At 48.6% G+C, this 20,298-nt stretch overlaps 1 long non-coding RNA gene across 1 annotated transcript in view; it reads right to left on the bottom strand.

Moving 5' to 3' along the window:
- Nucleotides 1-3,270: 3,270 nt before the first annotated feature.
- LOC107105600 overlaps nt 3,271-20,298 on the bottom strand; it is a 36,478-nt gene continuing 19,450 nt past the window's right edge. Inside the window, exon 3 of the long non-coding RNA XR_001482348.1 lies at nt 3,271-3,451. This is a non-coding gene — a long non-coding RNA (uncharacterized LOC107105600). The remainder of the gene's footprint in view (nt 3,452-20,298) is intronic.

Below are 20,298 nucleotides of genomic sequence, written 5' to 3'. Positions count from 1 at the left end.
TCTGAGGGAATATGGATTGCATATTCAAACTTCAAAAAATATTTCTTGAATAAATATAGAATTCTTGGTAGAACCTTTGTATTTTGGTATGCCAAGAAGTGGGAGGGTTGTGAGCAAGGAGCTGGGGGGGGGATGACATCAGCAGTGTCATCATGTCACTTCCGGCAAATAAATGGAAGTGACATAGGCAGCTCTAGAAACTGCTGGAAACTCTATGGCACCACAGAGTTTCTGGTGATTCCTAGAATTACACTATATCACTTCCAGCTCTACCCCCCCCCCCAGAAGTGACATAGCACTGCACACAATGCTGCAGGGTTTTAATTTTTTCTCTCCTGCTGCTGCTTGGAGTGGGGGCAGGCAATGGGAGCGGGGTATCGTCCACCTCTACCTGGGGAATGGGACCCCTAGGATGTTCATTTGAATATGATGGTATCTTAATGTTAACGTTCAATGTATGTGCCTGGCTCAATATGCCTGGGGCCAAGTTAGACAAGACCTTGATCTCTCTTTCCTGCTCCCTCCCTCCAAGCAGCTGTCTGGAGCTTGACTGGAAAAATGGTACTGGGGAAGGAAGCAATTTTCCCATTTAAATCATGGCCTTTCCTACACTACCATTTGCCCCCACAGTTAAATGATGGCACAGTGTCTAGTTAGGCTTTATTTATTTGTGTATTTCTGCTTCTCTTCTTTCCCCAATGGGGGGGCCCAATTAAGCTTAGAACATCATTCTTTCCTCCTCCATTTTATCTCATAACAACCCTCCGGTGAGGTTCATTAGGTCAAGAGAGCGTACCTGGTCCAAGGTCACCCAGCAAGCTTTCGTGGCAGAGTGGCAATTCAAACCTAGGCCTCCTAGATCCTAGTACAGCACTAACTACCATGCCATGCTTTAATTGGGAGCTGTACAGCAGGTTCTCTTATATGTTTCCCCCACTTTGTCCGATGAGTGTCCTGGGAATTGAGCCATGTGTACTGTATAACCAGTTTTGGCTTCTATGCAAGTGTACAGACACAACCTGAAACATGAACTTAAGGTTGAAGGAAGGTCCCAGGTTCAATTGCGGCTACCTCCAATCAAAAGGGTCTTAGAGATTCTCTTATGTTGGAGACTCACTGCTGTCCTTGAAAGTCCTTGAAAGTACTGAACTAGATGGATCCGCAGTCTAGCACCTTTTTTATCTTGCCCTTCCACCCCCAGTGGGGGACTTTGGGGGCGTTCCTGGAGGGGGTGGGGCATCCCTGACGTGATGACGTCATGTTGGGGACATCCGCCGCCGCCCCCCACCCGCCCGTGCGCAAGATCTCCAGAAAAGGCAGTTCCCTGCACTTAAAGGAGCCGACGTTTCCCTTTTAAATACAGGAGCCTGCGTTTCCCCTTTAAGAGCAGCTGTGTTTCCCTTTTAAGAGCACGAAGCTGGCGTTTCCCTGCAAGCTTGCGGAGATCCGGCTTCGGAGGAAACACGGGTTCCACACACTTAAAGGGAGAGAGATGGGTGGCTGTGGGTGTTGGGGGTGGGGCTTCCCCCGCTGGCCATCTGGCCGGGGGTGGGTAGAACCCCCCAAAAAACGGGGGACCCCTGGCAAACCGGGGGGGGGTTGGCAACCCTACCCTTCCTCCAGGGAGCTCATGGGTGGTGCACGTGGCTCTCACCTTTTTATCCTCACACAGTAGGTTTGGCTGAGAGACAGCGACTTGGCCAATATCACCCAGTGAGCTTCGAACTAGAATCTGAACCCGGGTCTCCCCAGACTCTAACCACCAAAAGTAAACACAAGACAGCTCCCAACCATCCCAGTCATGTGAAGGGTGGTGACAGGCTTCTGTCCTTCACAGCTCACTGGGCTGATGAGCCCTACCCAGCACAGATAACAATCCCCCTTCTACTTCCGCAATAATCACTTAATTCTAAAATGAAAGACAGGTGATGAATGAAGAGCTCCTGATTGCAACAGCTCACTTTAACCCCTTCAGTTCACTTTAACTTTTGGATTACGTACTGAATATCAATCAAATGAGAAGTTGAAATTAGTTCAGGGCTTGTTCTCCAAAGACAAAGCGAGTATACATGCACACTACAGCCATAAACTGGTTTAAGTAGTCATTCCCTTTCCCACAAAACTGGAGTTCAAGGGAAGAAGTGAAGAATCCCTAACAGAATGTTCAATACTGAATGAAACTAGATGGTGCAAGCTAGCCCAATCCTCATTAGATCTCAGAAGCTAAGCAGGGTCAACTCTGGTTTGTATTTGGATGGGAGACCACTAAGGAAGTCCATGCTCGCTACGTAGTGGCAGGCAAAGGCAAACCAGCTTTTAATACCTCTTGCCTTGAAAACCCTAAGGGGTCGCCTGAAGTCAGTTGTAACTTGATGGTACTTTCCACCACCAGCACCAGCAGTGAAACTACAGTGCCCACTGATTTCCAGGGAAATGGTGATAGCTAAAAGTTTATAATACACGTGGGGCCTTGTTAGAGTAGATACAACCAAATTCACACATGTATTTACATCATCTGGCTTCTCTACACTAAATCAATGGAAGCTGAATGTGTGAACTGACTGCCCTGAAAAGCACTACGTTGTGACCTAGTGTCAAGAGAGAGGAAGTTTCCTGCCTGTGATGGCTATTTACATACGTAACAGATTGCCTGATGATGCACCTACTCCCCCGGTAATGAATGTGCATGTGTGAACCAGCTCCCTTGGGGGTCCAGTATGGCACATGCCAGCTAATCCTCCTACCTGCATCTCCAGATCAATGCTTTCATAGATATCAAAATGTTTTTCCGGGATGGGTGGCGGTTCTTCCTCTCCCTCTTCCGCAGGCCTGTCATGGTTTGCAGGCTGAAACTGCTGTTCTGCCTTGGGTTTTTTGCACACTCGAGCATACATGGCCCGTAGCTTCTTCTCCACATCAGATGTGGACTCTGTGGGAGCTTCTCGTCCATGCGTCAGTTCCTGCAGCTGCAGATGTGACTCTTTTTCCTCGAGGGTCACCGTCACTAGCACTGATGCATCGCCAGACTGTGGGTGCCTGCCCATGACCCTGCTCTCCTTCCCACCAGATCCCACAGACCCCACTGTAGCACAGCTTGAGCTCTTCGACAGCAAGCCAGAGCTTTCCTGCCCTTTCGACCAGTCTTCATCCTTGATGCTTTCATAAACTTGGCCATCCATGCATGGATTCAGAGGCTCTGTTCTAGATATGTCCTCCTCCCTTGGAGTCATGGGGAGCTTCCTGAGCTGCAAGGAGCCCGGGAGGGCTGCATTCGGACATAAGGCTTGTGGACCAAGGCTTATTGGATGCTCTAAATCTGTCATCTCAGACGTCCCTCTCTTTTGGTGGTTTGGGTTTGTCAGACCCGGAGAGTTCGGAGAGTTTGCTGGCAGAGGGTGTGCAACGCAGCCATTCGTCTGGCTCTCACCCAGGTTACTGGACAAAGGACTACCTGTTGAGAAAGACTTTGTTTTAATTGTGTATTCGTTTGAGCTCTCTTGGTGGGGGGAAACAGGCTCGGGAGATATGACTCCAATTTTATAAACACTTAAAAGGTATTTTATAAATAAAATGTAGGCCTTGAAGAAATATGCCGCTGAAAGAAATAATATTCATTTATTTCCAGGGTTGCCAGCCTCCAGATGGGCCTGGAGATCTCCCGCTTTTACCACTGATCCCCAGCTGGCAGAGATCAGCTCCCCTGGAGGAAATGGCTGCTTTGAAGGGTGGACTCTATGGCATTGCACCATGCTGAGGCCCCTCCCCTCCCCAAACTCCGCCCTCTCCTGGATCCACCCCCAAAGTCTCCAGGTATTTTCCAACCCAGACCTGGCAACCCCATTTATTTCCCAGGATAAAACGATAGCCAGCAATACACTACTGAAGCCTTCCAAAAGCAAGGCACGAGGGCCAACCCTGCTCTTACAGCTATGGTCAAGAGCTGGTTCTGAACCACAGACCACCAGCTGCCAAGGGCCTCCTCAAATAGGGTTGTCTAGCAACCAGCAGGGAGTCCAAGAGGAGTGGGGAAGTTGCTGTCAGTGACAGTGTGATGTCACTTCTGGGGAAACCCAGAAGGGGTCTTATGCCTCTCTAAGAATCAGTGGAAATTCTATAGCAAAAAAAAACGTTTTATAGAAGAAGAGGAGGAGGAGGAGGAGATTGGATTTATACCCCACCCTTCACTCAGAGTCTCAGAGCGGTTTACAAACTCCTTTCCCTCCCCACAACAGACACCCTCTGAGGTAGGTGGGGCTGAGAGAGCTCTGAGAGAACTGTCCTTGAAAGAACAGCTCTGAAATAGCTTGTGACTGACTGAAGGTCACACCAGCAGCTGCATGTGGAGGAGTGGGGAATCAAACCCAGTTCTCCCAGATTAGAATCCAAGCTCCTAACCACTACACCAAACTGGCATGGGGAATCATTATAAAATAATATCCACCTGAAGTAGCACAGTCCTCCCTTACTAGCTCTGAATTCTACCACTGTTTCAAGCACACCAAGAAACTGAACCAGGCAAAAATCCAGTGGCACTTTCAGAACTCACTTCATCAGATACATGAAGCACACATTCATAGATATATTTATATTCAAGGTTGCGAGCAACAGAAAGTCAGGAGCGAGTAGAAGATTGTATAGAGAGGCCAGTTTGAAACAATAACCAAAGAGAGTCCATTCAGAGTGGGTGAGGATGGGCAAAGTTGGATAAACATAGAATCAGACGTAATTGAGGAAGGTGCTGTGGAAGACAATGAGCAGAATTAATTAACATCCGTATAGGATGGGTCCTGCTTAATGATAGGGGTTCAGGCTATGCTTGGGTTGCCAGCCCAAGTCTAACAGCCCTGGGGAGATGGGTGGTGGTGGAGTCTTTACAACTGGCATCATCCAGCCATCTCAGCATCACTTCTGGCATGAATCTGGAAGTGATGCCATCTGGGCTATTTTGGGGCAGGAACGCACAGGAACGGAGTTCCGGCTGGCTTCAGAGTTGGCCACGCCCACTACAGCCAAAATGTGCGCGGCTACAGAGGGAAGGCCTGGAGAGCAACACACACCCCCAGTGACTCCGAGGCAGGCGGGCCAGGGGGCCCTGGAAGGATTGCCTTCCCCGGCCTGTCCAAGGGCTGGCCTGTCCAAGAGCCAGCTTGCCCGGGCGCCCTGCAGCCATGGGGCGCCCAGGGAAGCCAAAGGAAGGCAGTTTAAACGGCCTTCCCTTCCCTTCAAGGGGGGGCCTGCCTGGGCTCCCTGCAACTGCGGGGCACCTGGGCAAGCCAAGGGAAGGCATGGGGGTGTGACCTAATAGGCTAATGATCTGCACGGTCAGGGGTGTGGTCTAATATGCTGTTGGGTGTGGCCTATTATGCTAATGAGTTCCTGCTGGGCTTTTTCTACAAAAAAAGCCCTGGATGCCATCATGTCAAGACAATGCTCTAGGCTTTACCATAGAGTTTCAAGTGAACCCCAAAGTGTCGCCTCAATGTGGTGACATCACTTCCAGGTTCTTACCAGAAGTGACATCGGCCCAGTAGTGCAATGCTGATTCAATTTTCCTCCCCCCATTTTTCTCCTGTTACTTCCACCGAGCAGCAGTAGGAATGGCAGGACTCAACGCAGGAGGTCTGGCCACCTAAATCTAAGCAGACAAGACGCTGGGTGCTTCCACACATGCGAATTAATGCCACTTAAATCCACTTCAGCTGCAAAGTGCATTGAAAGTGCAACCAAAGGTCATAGGTTTAGCTCCACTCCAACAATGACTCCATCCACCTCCACTGTCTCCCATTGTAAATGGATGGCTGCCATTCATTCTGGTGAGGAAAAATAAGACATGACCTGAACATGTAGAAGAAGGAGGTGGTAGAATGGACTCTTCCAGTTCAGCCTGGAAAATCATCCCCGCTCCCCACAAGAGAAACAGGAAACAACAGGGATTAGACTGAGCTAGAACCTCCCGTTACAATTCGTTATGGTTTGAATTTGTAGAGTTGTTTTTAAATTGGGCAGCATTCATATGTGGCATTCACTTCCTGCCACCTTTAGAGGTGCCTCGGAATTTCATCACTACGTTCTGCTGCAAGACCAGGCCAGACGCCAGAATCATCCTTGAGACAGGAAATCTAGGGACTTTGATGCTGCCCCCACACTCTTCCAAATCTGAAGTGCGAGGCTAGGTGAGAACATGGTACAGATATAGGAGAGAGCAAATGCAAATAGAAGAACTGAACAAGGCTGGTTTGGGGTGGGGTGGGGTGGGGTGGGGTGGGTAAAGACTATGTCTCAATTTCCTTTACTGTGGCTAATGGAGGGTGATGCTAGGGAAAGGGTTAAATCCCTTACCAGTTGGGGGGGACAGGACCAGCCTGACCATGATGGCAAAAGCAGGTTTCGGGGGGGGGGGGGGTCCTTTTCCTGACCCTCCCAAAGTCCATCTCAACATGCTGCCTTTGAATCATGCGCTGCATTTCAGAATGGGGTGTGTGTGTGTGTGTGTGTGTGTGTTGTTCCGACTTTTTTGTAGCTGTGCTGGCATTAAAGGGGGGGGGAGGTACATGCAGGGGGTCCTGGGAAAAAGGGCATATTAGCATTGTGGCAGCAATCTGAATGGCTCCGGTGATCACTAGAATGGTTAAGAGGCAGAAGAAACAAAGGGAAGGGACATAGTTGTGGGAAAGGGAGGGACAGAAGATCAGCTGGTGTCTGCAAAAATAGCCGTCTCCAAACATCACGAGAAGGAAAGCTGCTTTTGATCCCCTCGCTTACCATTCTCATTTTCTGCAAAGCAAACTATTCCACAAAGTGACAGGCAGCCTGCCCCTCCCAGATTTGATAGGGTTCTCACACCCTGTTTGCTTCCTTGCCTGGTAATTCACTCTGCATGCGGCACAGGTAAGATTTACTTATGGGGCTGAGGTTAGGGCATTTATGTAGTTCCCAACTCCCCAGCATCCAGGTGCATTTGGTCAAGTGCCAATTCACGCAATAAAGTTGTTGTTTCTTTTGTTAAGCATATAAGCGAAGCAGGTTCCAGTTCTGTTTGCAGAAGAGCCATCAGTTGTCTGGCAAAGTTGTCTGATCTGCCAAAGTTACCTGTCAAGCAGGTTCTTGCTCCTAATGATCAAATAAGAGTACCACTGTGGTCTAGCACAGCAGTCTTCAAGCTTTCTAGACCCGAGACACACCTTTAACACCCAAGCAGCAACATGAGACCCAGTGACCTTCCAAACAGCAATAATAAAAAAAGTTAACTCTATAGGAACCCATAATTCAGAAAGGAGTACTATCTAGCTCCTCCTCTTCCTGTCACAGGTCATGTGGTAGCCTCCTGCCATATGCTTGCATAGATCCTATGCTGCTGTCTGAAGTTACAGGTAGATCCAGGGTCGGGAAAGTTTGAAGACCACGGTGGTATAGCAGTCAGAGTATGTTCAAGAGACTGTCAGCAGGCAAGATGGGGCCTGTCAGTCAGAAGACCCACAGCCTCATTTCTGCCTGTTGCTGGAGCAGCTGGGGTGTGGGATGCATCAGGAAAGCGGAGAGGCTCTCCCCCTTGGGATATTGCATAAATCAATGGAGAGCTTTATACATAAAGCCGTGTGGTATAGCAGCTGTGGAACACATGAAGCTGCCTTATATGGAGCCAGACACTTCCAGGGCTCACGAAGGCTGGGAAACCAATACCCACTGCTCTGAAAATCCTTTCTTTACTCCTTGAAATACGAAAGACTCTCTGTGGTTAACTGAGCAGTGAAGGAAGTGTACCCTGCACCTATTTCAGGGGCACTTTTTGTCTGTTCTTTCTTGAAAGATGTTATTTCTTTTCTTTTTATACTTAAGAAGAAGAAGAAGAAGAGGAGGAGGAGCTTGGATTTATACCCCGCCCTTCACTACCCAAGGGTGTCTCAGAGTGGCTTACAAACTCCTTTCCCTTCCCCTCCCCACAACAGACACCCTGTGAGGCTTCTTGACAGAAACTGCTCTTTTTCAAGGACAGCTGTGCCAGAGCTTGTGACTGACCCAAGGTCACATCAGCAGGTGCAAGTGGAGGAGTGGGGAATCAAACCCGGTTCTCCCAGATTAGAGTCCGCACACTTAACCACTACACCAAACTGGCTTTTTTTGAGTATATCTTGAGTTTTATTGAGTATATCTATCAGTCCACGAACACACATTCATTATCTATCTTATTGATATACTCATTTTCCATTTTTAACAATCATAATAACCAAACAAAATAAAGAGAAATTCACCTGAGGTTACTATTCCAACAGCCTAAAATTTTTACTCTCATTTAATCCCTCTTCTTTTCATATGCCCCTATTTTACCAGTTTATAATTCCCCTCCAACTTCCCCATAGCTTATAGTTAATCATAATACAACTCATAATCTACAGTTCATTTCTACCTCAATTACTACTATTTTTCTCCATCTTCTTCTGTACCTGAAAAGAAAAGTTTAAAGGGTTGCCTCCGATTATGGGTGCTATAGAGAACAACTCTCACCAGATGAACTTGAGTGTCACTCTCTCGTCACCCATCGCTTTTTCACAGCATTGGCTGTCTTCTAACTGGGGCACTGAAAACCCAGACAGCGCAATAAAAATTTAACCTTTTAATTTAAGGCCCCTGCCAGCATATGTGTTTTATTTATTCATTTAGTTCATAGATACTTTTCCTTTCTACCCAAAGTGGCTTCCATTGTTCTTGTCTCCTCCATTTTACCCTCACAATAACCCTGTGAAGTAGATTGGCTGAGTGTGTTTAACTGGCCCAAAGTCATCCAGCGAGCTTCCATGGCAGAGTGCAGATTTGAACTGGGGTCTCCCAGCTCCTAGTACATCATGCGAAACGCCAGCCTGGATGAATCACAAGCCGGAATTAAGATCGCTGGGAAAAACATCAACAACCTCAGATATGCAGACGATACCACTCTAATGGCAGAAAGTGAAGAGGACCTAAAGAGCCTCTTGCTAGGGGTCAAAGAGGAGAGTGCAAAAGTTGGCTTGAAACTCAACATCAAAAAAACTAAGATCATGGCATCCGGCCCCATCACTCCTTGGCAAATAGAAGGGGAAGTCGTAGAAGTAGTGACAGACTTCACGTTCCTGGGATCCCAGATCACCACAGACTGTGACAGCAGCCATGAAATTAAAAGACGCCTGCTCCTTGGGAGGAAAGCTATGGCAAACCTTGACAGCATACTAAAAAGTAGAGACACCCCCCTGCCAATAAAAGTCTGCATGGTCAGTAGTAGTAATGAATGGCTGCGAGAGTTGGACCATAAGGAAGGCCAAACGCCGAAGAATAGATGCTTTCAAATTATGGTGCTGGAGAAGACTCTCGGGAGTCCCTTGGACTGCAAGGAGATCAAATCAGTCAATCCTAAAAGAAACCAACCCTGACTGTTCCCTGGAAGGCCAGATACTGAAGCTGAAGCTGAAATAATTTGGCCATCAAATGAGAAGGGAGCACTCACTGGAGAAGACCCTGATGCTGGGAAAGACTGAAGGTCAAAGAAGAAGGGAACGGCAAAGTATGAGATGGTTAGACAGTGTTATCGATGCAACGAACATGAAATTAAGCAAACTATGGAGGACAGCGGAGGACAGGAGGGCCTGGCGTGATGTGATCCACGGGGTCACAAAGACTCTGCGACTCAACAACAACAACTCCCAGCTCCTAGTTCAACACTCTAACCTCTGTACCACACCGGCTCTCAATTAATGCAGTGTTTGTGCATGGGGGGGGGGGATCTGTTGCAGTAATGTGCACAGACCACAGCGGTATGTACTATTTTGAAATGGCTTAAGTTTGAGCTGGCTTTGACTGCATTGCATCCTGTTGAAAGGAAGCGATGGCCTGCCAGCACTTTGAGGAGGGATGTGTGCTTGGATATTTCCAGTACAAATATATATCTGGGGGGGAAACCCTACTGACATTTTTCGAATATATTTGGGTATCCAAACAATATTCAAGATTTCTCAGAATACCAAAAACTGGGTCCCCAAAATTTCCAGAAATATATGGGAACATCCAAGAATATTTGAGACTAGCACTTTAAGGTCCCCCCCCCCCATCTGTTTTTCCTCCGTTTTACAGTGTGTTTGTGTCAGTGTTTTGCCAGGTCTGGGTGGCTGCTTTAGTACTAACTTGCCAGGTTGGGTTGGCTTGGATTCTCAGTTTGACATTGGTTCTTTTGGTCTTGCAACACTATCTCTTGGTTAAGTTGGTTTGGCCTTAATTCTCTGGTTTGACATTGGTTGTATCATGCTTGTTGGTTCTGTTTGCATTTGGAGGGTTTTGGGTAGTGGTTGTTCCTGCGTGTTTGTCTATTTGGCTTCTTTTTCCTGGAGAACGCATGGCATTTTTCCCCACAGGAGAAAATTGAGAAACAAGCAGGATGGCAGGGGACAACTTGTTTGGGGGCCTATAGATCCTGTTATCTTGAAACTTGAGGTCTTTAGTGGACAGGCAGGAACAGGTTCTCTGAACATTTGGTCTCATTGCTAGACAAACAGCCACTCCATCCCCAAGGAAATAATTCCCCATAGGGAATAATGGACTCAAACATTTCTGAATTCCCTACAAAAAACAAAGCAACCTAGAGTCAGAATTCTGAAACCGTATCAGGGGACCCGAATAATTGGGAATACCCATATTGATGCCCTTTGTGGTATTTGAATTTTTTTGAATATTGGTTTTTTCCCCAAGGGCACATTCCTTGTTTTGAGGAGATGTAAGACATGAGCACATGAAGCTGCCTTATTCTGCATCAGATCATTGGTCCATCAAGGTCAGTATTGCCTACTCAGGCAGGCAGCAGCTCTCCAGAGGCTCAGGCAGAGTTCTTTCACAGAACCTACTGCCTGGTCCTTTCAACTGGAGATGCTGGGGACTGGACCTGGGAGCCTTCTGCATGCCAAGTAGATGCTCTGTCACTGACCCACAGCCCCTCCTCAGCTCTACCACAGGCCCACGTCAAGAATCCACCAGAGCCTTTAGAACATCTCCAACTTTGCTATTCTCAATCACCTTGCTGATTCTGTTCATATTAAAAAAAATGTTCTCTCTGTGCTTGGGAACACCCTGCCAGAACAGAACGCCCACGTGTTCTCTCCAGCCTATACGACACACTGTTCCTGGGTCCATCCCCAGCAGCACACAGAAGTTTCCCCAGTGGGGCAAACAGTACTTCCGTGGGGCTCCTTCAGTTGGGGGAAACACTGCTGGGTGGGGCTAGGCTGAAGCCCCTTCTTCCTGTGTGCCACAATCCCAATCAGAATTGGCTCACATAGTACCGGAGAATCTTCCACCACCTGGAATACCCAAACTCCTCCTTTTCTGCAAAGCCTTTAACTCCTCCGTCTTTATGCCCCACCACAACTGAAAACGAAACCTAATCCGACATACATGCATTCGCTCCCCTCTGTCCCTCAGCGCCCTTCCACTCCCTTCCACTCTCTTCCTCATCCCCTCCATCAAAAGTGATCCTGTAAGCTCCTTAGGAAGAAACCTCACTCTTTCACTTCTAGCCTTCTGTGGACTGTCATATATGCTGGTGAATCAAACAACAAGAACATTTACTACTACCTCTGTTGGAACAAGAAACAGAGCTAGAAAGCTTTAGTCCAGTCCAATGTTCCCTCTAAGCTGTGGAGTCTTGTGAACAAAAATTCTGCTTTGTGAGCTACCGGCATTAAAGTTGTGAGCGAGCAATTTGGCTGCTGCATAAATCAGTTTGCTCTGGATCCCTCCTTCCTGAGCTAAGACAAAAAGGTGTGAGCCGGAGGCTAAAAAACTGTGATCTAGCTCACACCAACTTAGCTTAGAGGGAACACTGGTCCAATCCCCTGCACAACACAGGGAATTCACAGTTACCTCCCCACCCTTCCCCCAGTGACCCCTGCTCTAAGCCCAGAGGAAGGCTAAAAAACCTCCAGGATCCCTGGACCAATCTGGCCTGGAGGAGAATTTCTTCCTAACCCCAAAGTGTGTCCCCCTCCCCCGCAATGGACCGTGGTTCTTGCAGGAGGAAAGGGCTGTTTTTCTCCAGCCCTAAAACATAATTGCTTTGAGTTTTCAATCTTGCCCTGCAGCCGGAGTGGGGAAGTCACGTCAACACACAGTGCCCTGTCCTAGCTAGAGTAGTTTGCCGTGAACTGGCTGCTGTTGTAACTCTCAAACTGTCCTGGCACCTTCTCAGCTGCTCAGGCCGTTCACAAGGAAACCACAGTGACTCATCTGGTTCAGCAGAACTCTGCTGTTTGGGTGCCCAGATCTGCACACAACCCATGTCTGTGCACACACACACACACCCTTCCTACCCCAAGCAAACACCACAACCCCGGCTTTGTAGGTCACAACCCCGGCTTTGTAGGTCCCATTTCCTCTTCTATTCTCTGCTTCCCAAGGAGCTGGGGGAATAAACCAGGGTGCTAAGTGTGTGTTTACACACCACCAGTTCAGTGCTGGAAATACAGCTGGCCATGACCCTGCCGTTGCAGCAGGGCTCACTCTTGGCCAACAGCGGTTTGGTGTTAAGTTACTGCCGGAATAATCCAGCGCCCCAAGGGAAAAATCAGCTGCAAAGAAAGAAATGCGGTCAGTACTAAAGAACAGTTAACTCTTCCTCTAAGAGTGTCCGCTGCTACAGCAAACTCCGCCACAGAATGAGCCAGGCAAAGCGCTCTTTTTCGAAGCAATGGCCATCACTTGCTTTTGCTGAATGCAAGATCAGGCAAGGGTCACAAGCAGAACCAGGTCTTACGAGTCTCCTGTCCCAGGGTTACTGCGGAAGATCTATGAAGCAAAGGCAAGGTTAAGGTAAGCCTCCTGAGAGCAAATAGAAACACAGCTGAAACACTGGCCAAAGCCAGTAGGACAATCCAGTGTCCAGAGGGAAGAGAAGAGGGCCATTCCAAAAGCCGGGAAGGAAGACCCAACTATCTCCTGAGCACAGCTTGAGACACGCTCCTGTCTATGTCGTCACTACGTTTGGGATTGAGCTCTGGTTTGTGTTGCATTCAGTTGCCTGAACAGACCAGATTAGCCTCGAGCATGGAAGCCAAGCAGGACACGGTTAGCATTTGGATGGGAGACCCCCAAGGAAAACCAGGGTCGCTCTGCAGAGGAAGGCAATAACCACCTCTGCTTACCTCGTTCCTTGAAAACCTCACGAGGGATCGCCATAAACCGGTTGCAACTTGATGGCACTTTATTATTAAAAATTATTACAAATTAGACTGTGAAGCCCTTGGGGGACAGAAATTCCTTTGGGGGGGAAATACCTCCTGTGAACACACTCTGGGGCACTGGGAAAGAAAGGGATATAACAAGCAAGCAAATCAATTACGAAAAAACTGGCAGGACAAAAAGAATTAGAATGTGGAGACACGAAGGCTGGGGAGGGGGGGGGGAAGCCAGGATCCAAGGAGACCTGAAACTGCAGTGCGAGGAAAATGAAACACAACTTGGGATCTTGAGACTTTCAGAGAGTACTGCTCTTTGGGGGCTTTTCTGTGGGTTTTTTTTTTGTCAATTCTGTCCCCATACTGCTTTAATTTAGCCCCTGGTTTTTGCACATATTTTTGTGCCTTTCATTTTTACTTCGGGTTTTTTTCCCCCAATCCAGTTTTTTTCCAGCTTTTGGGAGACTATTTTTACTCCAGTGTTTTTTTCTGGAAGCCGATTTTGACTCACCCTTTTCCTTGTGTGCAGGGCCAGCCCCAGGTTTTTTTGCAAACTAGGCGAGCCTACCCTCTTGGCGCCCCCCCCCCGTGCGCCCACCAATTTTTTGGGGGGCTTGCCCCCTCCATGAGCACCAGCAGTCTGGTTTCAGGGGCGCGACTGGGGTCTGCCGCGCGTCTCCCCGGAAATGGGTTCAGGTCTCCCTTCAACCGGCCTCCTAGGTGCTGAAGAAGAGAGGTGGCCGCGGCTTATTCCCGTGTGTGTGTGTTTTGGGGGGGGACTTGTGAAGACGTCTCCTGGAAGGAGCCCAGGCTGCTCCCAGGCCCAGCCATGCATGCTGAGTTTTTATGGAATTTATGCCCAAGTCAGTGCACATAGCATGGTGTAGTTTGGTGTAGTGGTTAAGTGCGCAGACTCTAATCTGGGAGAACCGGGTTTGATTCCCTACTCCTCCACTTGCACCTGGCTGGATGACCTTGGGCAAGCCGTAGTTCTGATAAGAGCTGTTCTTGAAAAAGAGCAGTTTCTGTCAAGAGCTCTCTCAGCCCCACCTACCTCGCAGGGTGTCTGTTGTGGGGAGGGGAAGGGAAAGGAGTTTGTAAGTCGCTCTGAGACACCTTTGGGGAGTGAAGGGTGGGGTATAAATCCAATCTCTTCTTCTCTTCTTCTACTGTTCAGGAAGGATCAGTGCTGTGTTTGTGGAGGAGAAGGCAGGCTATGCCCCAGAGGAGGACTTCCACAGCCTCGCCAGACCTCTTTGATGGCTGCCAGTGAAGGTGGTAGGGAGGAGCCCCCTCGCTCAGGAACAGCCCCCAGTGAGATTAGCTGGCTCAAGGTCCAGGAGGTGGCAAGGAGCTCTTTTACAGAGGCTCAGAGGGACAGCCCACCCACCAAGGAGACAGATCCTATGGTCCAGTTGAAGGTGGATTCCTAGGGCCCCTCAACCTGGTGTTTGAGAATGAGACGGGCACCTGTTCCCATGCACTGAAGCGTGAATCCCCTTTGCACAGCAGAACTGCCCACCTCTCCCCACATCCTCCCACACTGCTGGGCAAAGTGGGCACTTGATTTCAGCTGCAGCTTTGGACACCTTCTGCCCCCGACAGGGTCCGTGTGGCCCCCTCAAGGGACCGGCCCCAGCTAATGCCGCTGATGTACGGTGGTCGTGCCTTGACAGGTACTACTGGTTGGAGTGCTCCTGCACAGCTGGCTTGCAGCTCGTGGAAGAGCCTCTGGTCCCAGGTTCAATCCCTGGCAGCATCTCCAATTCTCCAGTTCAAAGGACCAGCCAGTGTGTGATGTGGAAGACCCCCCCGCCCGTGACCTTGGAGAGCCACTGCCGGTCTGAGCAGACAATACTGGCCTTGATGGTGATTTAATATCAGCTGGCTTTGTGTGTGCATGCATTTTCAGTGACAAACATACACACCGGACTTTTCTGTAGGAATTTTTGTAAGTCCCTGGAAATCCCCCCCCCCCGGTTTCCTCAGAGCCCCAGATTCTCAAGGGGCTCCCACTGGACAGCAAGGAAGGGGCCAAGCGCTGCCTGCCTGTCCGAACAGCTGGACGAGTGAGGCAAGGGTGGGGTTGCAAACCTCCAGGTGCTGCTCACCAGGCGACAGAGATCACTCCCCCCACCCCCCTGCCGGGAGAAAGTGGCTGTTTTCCGTGGTGCTGCTGCATCCTAGCGAGGTTTCTCCCCTCCCCAGAGCCTGTCCTCCCCAGCCTCAGACCCCCCAATCTCCAGGATTTCCCCAGATCCCCCTCCGTTCCAGCCAAGGGGGCGCTTCGGGGCCATGTGTAGAGGAAGGGACAGAAGGTGCCCCACCCCCTCCTGGCTGCTGTTGCTGCTGCCCCCTCCAGCCTTCAGCTCACAAGCACTGGGGGCGGGGCCAGCAGGCAGCAAGGGAGCCCGAGCGTGAGGTTGTTGCTGTGGCAAGCGGACAAGCACTGGAGCCCTGTTGCAGGGGGTGCTGCTCTCTCCGTGGGCGGAGGGCAGACCAGCACTCTTGAGTGCTTGTTGGGAAACCAGCGGGGCGGAGGAAGGAAAGAGGCACACATGTAAGGCAGGGGAGAAGCGGCAGCTCGAAAAGGACCCACACAGCGCTGCCCGGGCTCGGCTGCTGCCCCAGCAAGATGCTCCAACCTTAGACCGCTTGCTGGGTATTCTTGGCTCATTGGCTCACTTCCAGTCTTGCCTTCTTTCCCTGGCAGGCTGTGGTGCCCCCCAGAGGTCTGCGCTCCAGGTGGTTGCCCTAGTTGGCCTAATGGTAGAGCCGGCCCTGCTTGTGTGGAATGTTTCTGTTGGTTTTCTTTGTCCCACCCACCTCCAGTCCACGCTTTGATGACTGGACTATCATGGTCAAACCACTCCCTCTTCTCCACCCCACCCTGAAGAACAAGTGGTTTCTTTTTCTTTTAAACAGCACTAAAATATCGATATATTCCTGAAGTGTTGTAACAATAGGCTTAGGAGGTTCTCTGAATTCCCAGTTTTCTTTTTTTTTATTTATCAAATTTTATTGATTTTTTTGTTTCACCTACATTGCTATAGAAAGAGAAAAAGGGGAAGAGGAAAAAGAAAAAAGGGGAAGGGAAAAAGGGGAAAAGGAAGAGGGAAAAGAGGAAAAGGGGAAAAAATAACAAACTAAAATAATAAAACCCCGTGAATTCCCAGTTTTCATTAAAAGAAAAAAGTAACTCTCCAATTCTTCCTTTGCAGAGCGATGCCTTTCCTTTATATAGCTCTCTGAATTCCCCGTTTTCATTAGAAGAAAAAAGTAAGTCTCCGATTCTTCCTTTGCAGAGATATGCCTTTTCTTTTATATCTCTGTGAAGGAAGAGCCTAGAGACTTACTTTTTAAAAATGAAAGCTGGGAATTCAAAGAACCTTATAAGCCTTTTGTTACAATGCTCCAGCAATATAGTGATATTTTAGTGCTTTTTTTAAAAAAAGAGGTGGGGTGCTGTAATGCCACCAATGACACCATCAATGAAGACAGCACCCTTTCTTGAAAATCCTTATTACTGATGGCACACGTAGAAGAAAATAAACTGACTCCACAACTGTGAAAATGCACAGGGAGGGCAGACATGCAGAACAACTGAATTCTCATGCTTATAGATCAGCTCCCAAGAAAATCAGAATTACGTCAATCATGCAGAAAAGCCCTTTATCAAGAAGGGGAAAACAGGGGGGTTCCTGGTATTTATAAGAGGCATGACCTACCTCTGTCCTCTCACTGCTCGCCTATGAAAAGGGCTGATATTGGAAATATGCACCCAAACAAGGTTCTGACAGGGCCTAGCTAAACATTACATTATTCTTGTGTCCTTGCTGGGTCAACCACAAGGACTTTCGAGCAGGTGAACCTCGTGAGTTCCATGCCCAGACCTCAGTTCCCAAGGGCACAGAGAACAAATTCAGGCTGAGACCATGGCTGAGTAAGGAGGCGGGGGGGGGGGCTTATGAGCTTCCTTCCTGACCTGACATGGCCCCATAGACCTGCTCTTTGCCCCACTGGGGGAATGTATGTGTAGCAATAAGTCCTTGTAAGATTCCTAGTGGGGCAAATAATGGCTTCCCAGGGCATCGTCAGGTCAGGAAAACCTTGCAGGTGGGAAGACTTAGACCCCTTCTGCACACACGCCAGAGTCCCAGTCTGAATCAGGGCCCTGCGGCCCGTGCACATCAGAACGGCACAGAACTTGCAAGACCCATCTGATCAAAAGTCCTTGCAGTGAGCTCAAGGAGGACACGAGGATGGGATAATGTATAGTTGGGCCCCAAGTCCTGAGCACAAAGAGATGGGACAACTGATTTTTTTAATCTACATTCTGATGACATTGCTGTGCTCGGGTTGGAAAGCTAACTGCTAAGGAATACGTCCCTGCTGTATTTCTCTGGTGCATTCCTGACTACAGGGATTGGTTCCCCTGGACAGAATGGCTGCTTTGGAGCATGATACCCTGCTGAGGTCCTTCCCCTCACTTAAACCCCACCCTCTCCAAGCTCCACCCCACAGATCTCCGGGAATTTCCCAGCCTGGAGCTGGCAACCTTAAGAGATGAAACTGAATTCTTCCTGACAAGGCCTGAAGGGAACTGCCTGAGCCTGCCCCATCCTCCATAGACACCAAAGCTTTTTGTGGCTTTGTGCAGCAGAGGAGTTAAGTGATCCCCTTCCCCCCCCCCCCCCCCCCCCCCGACTTTCTCTGCAAACTGGGGGATAAAGATCATCCAAGTCTGAAAATTCTACGGAGGGGAGGGGAAGGGAGGGGAGAGGAGGGGGAAATATGAAAAGAAATCCCTTTCTCCATTTGAGGGACCTCCTTCCCCACCCCCAACCCTTCAAGCCTGTAGCCTCTGCCACAAAACCAGCATAGCTAGAATCCGACAGATGTCACCTTTAAACCGGCTTCTCCATCTAGAGGATAATCCATGTTAAATAGACACCAATCGCCTTATGGAAGTGGCAGACAGTGGTATTTCAGGACTTAGACTAGGGAGACCCTTGGAGAGGGGGGAACCCTTTCTGTCCCTAGCATTAATGTGGTTCAAAAGGCCATTAACTCGGTGGGGAACACCACTTTTGGCTTGGTGCCATCAGTGCTGTGTGTCAGCAGACTCTCAGAAAGGAACAATCACTGAAATTACCAGGATGGACTGAAGATTTCAAAAGGTACAAAGGGCAATGTATAGTGTTGGCCTAGGATCTGGGAGACCCAGAGCTGGACTCCCACTCTGCCATGGAAGCTTGCTGGGTATTCTTGCGACAGTCATTCCCTCAGCCTCGCCTACCTCGCAGGGTTGCTGCTGTGAGGACAAAATGGGGGAGAGGAGAGCAATGTTGTAAGTTGCTTTGGATTCCTTGCTGGGAAAAATCAGGGTATAAACAAATATAAATAGTAAATACTAGTCAGCCTCAGGGCTACACAGGAGTCATCATCACGGCAGCGTTCCAAGCAGCTACATCACACTCCATAGATAATGCAGGGCTACAGTTTGCCTTGGAATCATTCCCATGGTCAAAGCCATTCTTATGGGGCAGGCAGAATGGAGTGGTTGCCTCTGACATCTAATTCTGAGTACCAATAAAAAAGGTAAAGGTTCCCTTGCTCGAAAGCCAGTTGAATCCGACTCTAGGGTTGCGGTGCTCATCTCCGTTTCAAGCTGAAGAACCAGCACTGTCCAAAGATATTTCCATGGTCATATGGCCAGCATGACTAAACACCAAGGTGCACGGAACGCTGTTACCTTCCCACTGAAGTGGTACCTATTTATCTACTTGCAATTTCTTGCTTTCGAACTGCTAGGTTGGCAGGAGCTGGAACTAGAGACGGGAGCTCACTCCGTCATGTGGCAATTCGGGTCTTGAACTGCTGAACTACTGACCTTCCACAGCCTGCAGTTCAGTGTCTTAACCACTTGAGCCACCGCAGCTCCTCTGAGTACCAATAAATGGCAACAAATGGTCAGTTATTTAATTACACCTGCAGTCCTATGGCTAATGCCTCAATGGCAGTAAGCCTGACTGGCATGCCAAAAGTCCCAGGTTCAGTTCCCAGCATCTCCAGTTAAAAGGATCCGGTAGGGCCCAAAGAGACAACACTGGCACACCAAGCTATGGAAACTTTATATAATGTCTAGAATTACAGATAGGATTAATGAAGCAAACTGCTGTAAATTTTCTGTTAATTTTGCTATTATTTGGCTTCCTTTGCTTGAATATTTGGTACATCAGGATGTCATACCCTGATATAATTAATAGTCTAAACTTGTGGTAAAACATGATTCCTCTCTTTTATAACCCTTGCAATCTGTTGGTTGATAGCTATCCCTTTGTAATGGTGATGTATTATTTACCTGGAGCTAACTTACCTGTTACTGTTTGAATGGTTGTTTTTGTTGGAAATGTATGTATTTACAAGGTCTGACAATCCAGTCATTATAAGGTTAACTTGTTTACCTAGTATTGCTATTGTTTAGACTGACCTGGAAGGGATACCTGGCACTGAGCCAATGGGAAATTAGCCCAGGAAAAGTAGCTTCTATTGTGATTCAGATTGGTTGTTTGTTTTCAGGTGACCTCCTTTCTAGGGGTCGAGAAGAAGGACAGATTCTCCATTGTCTCTGTGTTAGTGTGTGACTATGTTTTGAGAAGTAAGCAATCGAAAATGTAGCTGTTAGATGTTCTGTTATTTTGTAGGTTCCCTGTATACCTTTTACCCTTAGAAATAAAGGTTTTTAAAAGCAAAGAAATCTCTTCTTTCTAATAGAGCAAGATCCATTGATGGAGGAAAGAGGAAAGCCGAGCCGATTGCTTTCAAGTCTCCCGCCCCCAGCTGCACAGCCTGAGGAAAGGAATTAACCCTGTGAGTCCCTGCAGTGTGCCTACTACAGCCTAAAGATGAGTGAAGCTCAATCTTCCAAAGCTGGAACTTCAGTTTCTACACCCAGAGAAACACCACCCACATCTGTGAGTACGTTCCATACTTCTGGGGAGATAGCGCCCTTGAAATTGTTACCCCACAACTTTTCTTGGTGGGAAGGTTTTCTCAAAGTAAAGCTGCAAATGCAGAGGGCCCAGCATGTCTTAACAATGACCCCCCC

This window comes from Gekko japonicus, unplaced genomic scaffold (genome assembly GCF_001447785.1).
Source record: "Gekko japonicus isolate JY-2015 unplaced genomic scaffold, Gekko_japonicus_V1.1 scaffold7, whole genome shotgun sequence".
NCBI lineage: Eukaryota > Metazoa > Chordata > Lepidosauria > Squamata > Gekkonidae > Gekko > Gekko japonicus.
The sequence above is the reverse complement of the archived record's forward strand: the minus strand, read 5'-3'. Positions and strand labels throughout refer to the sequence as shown.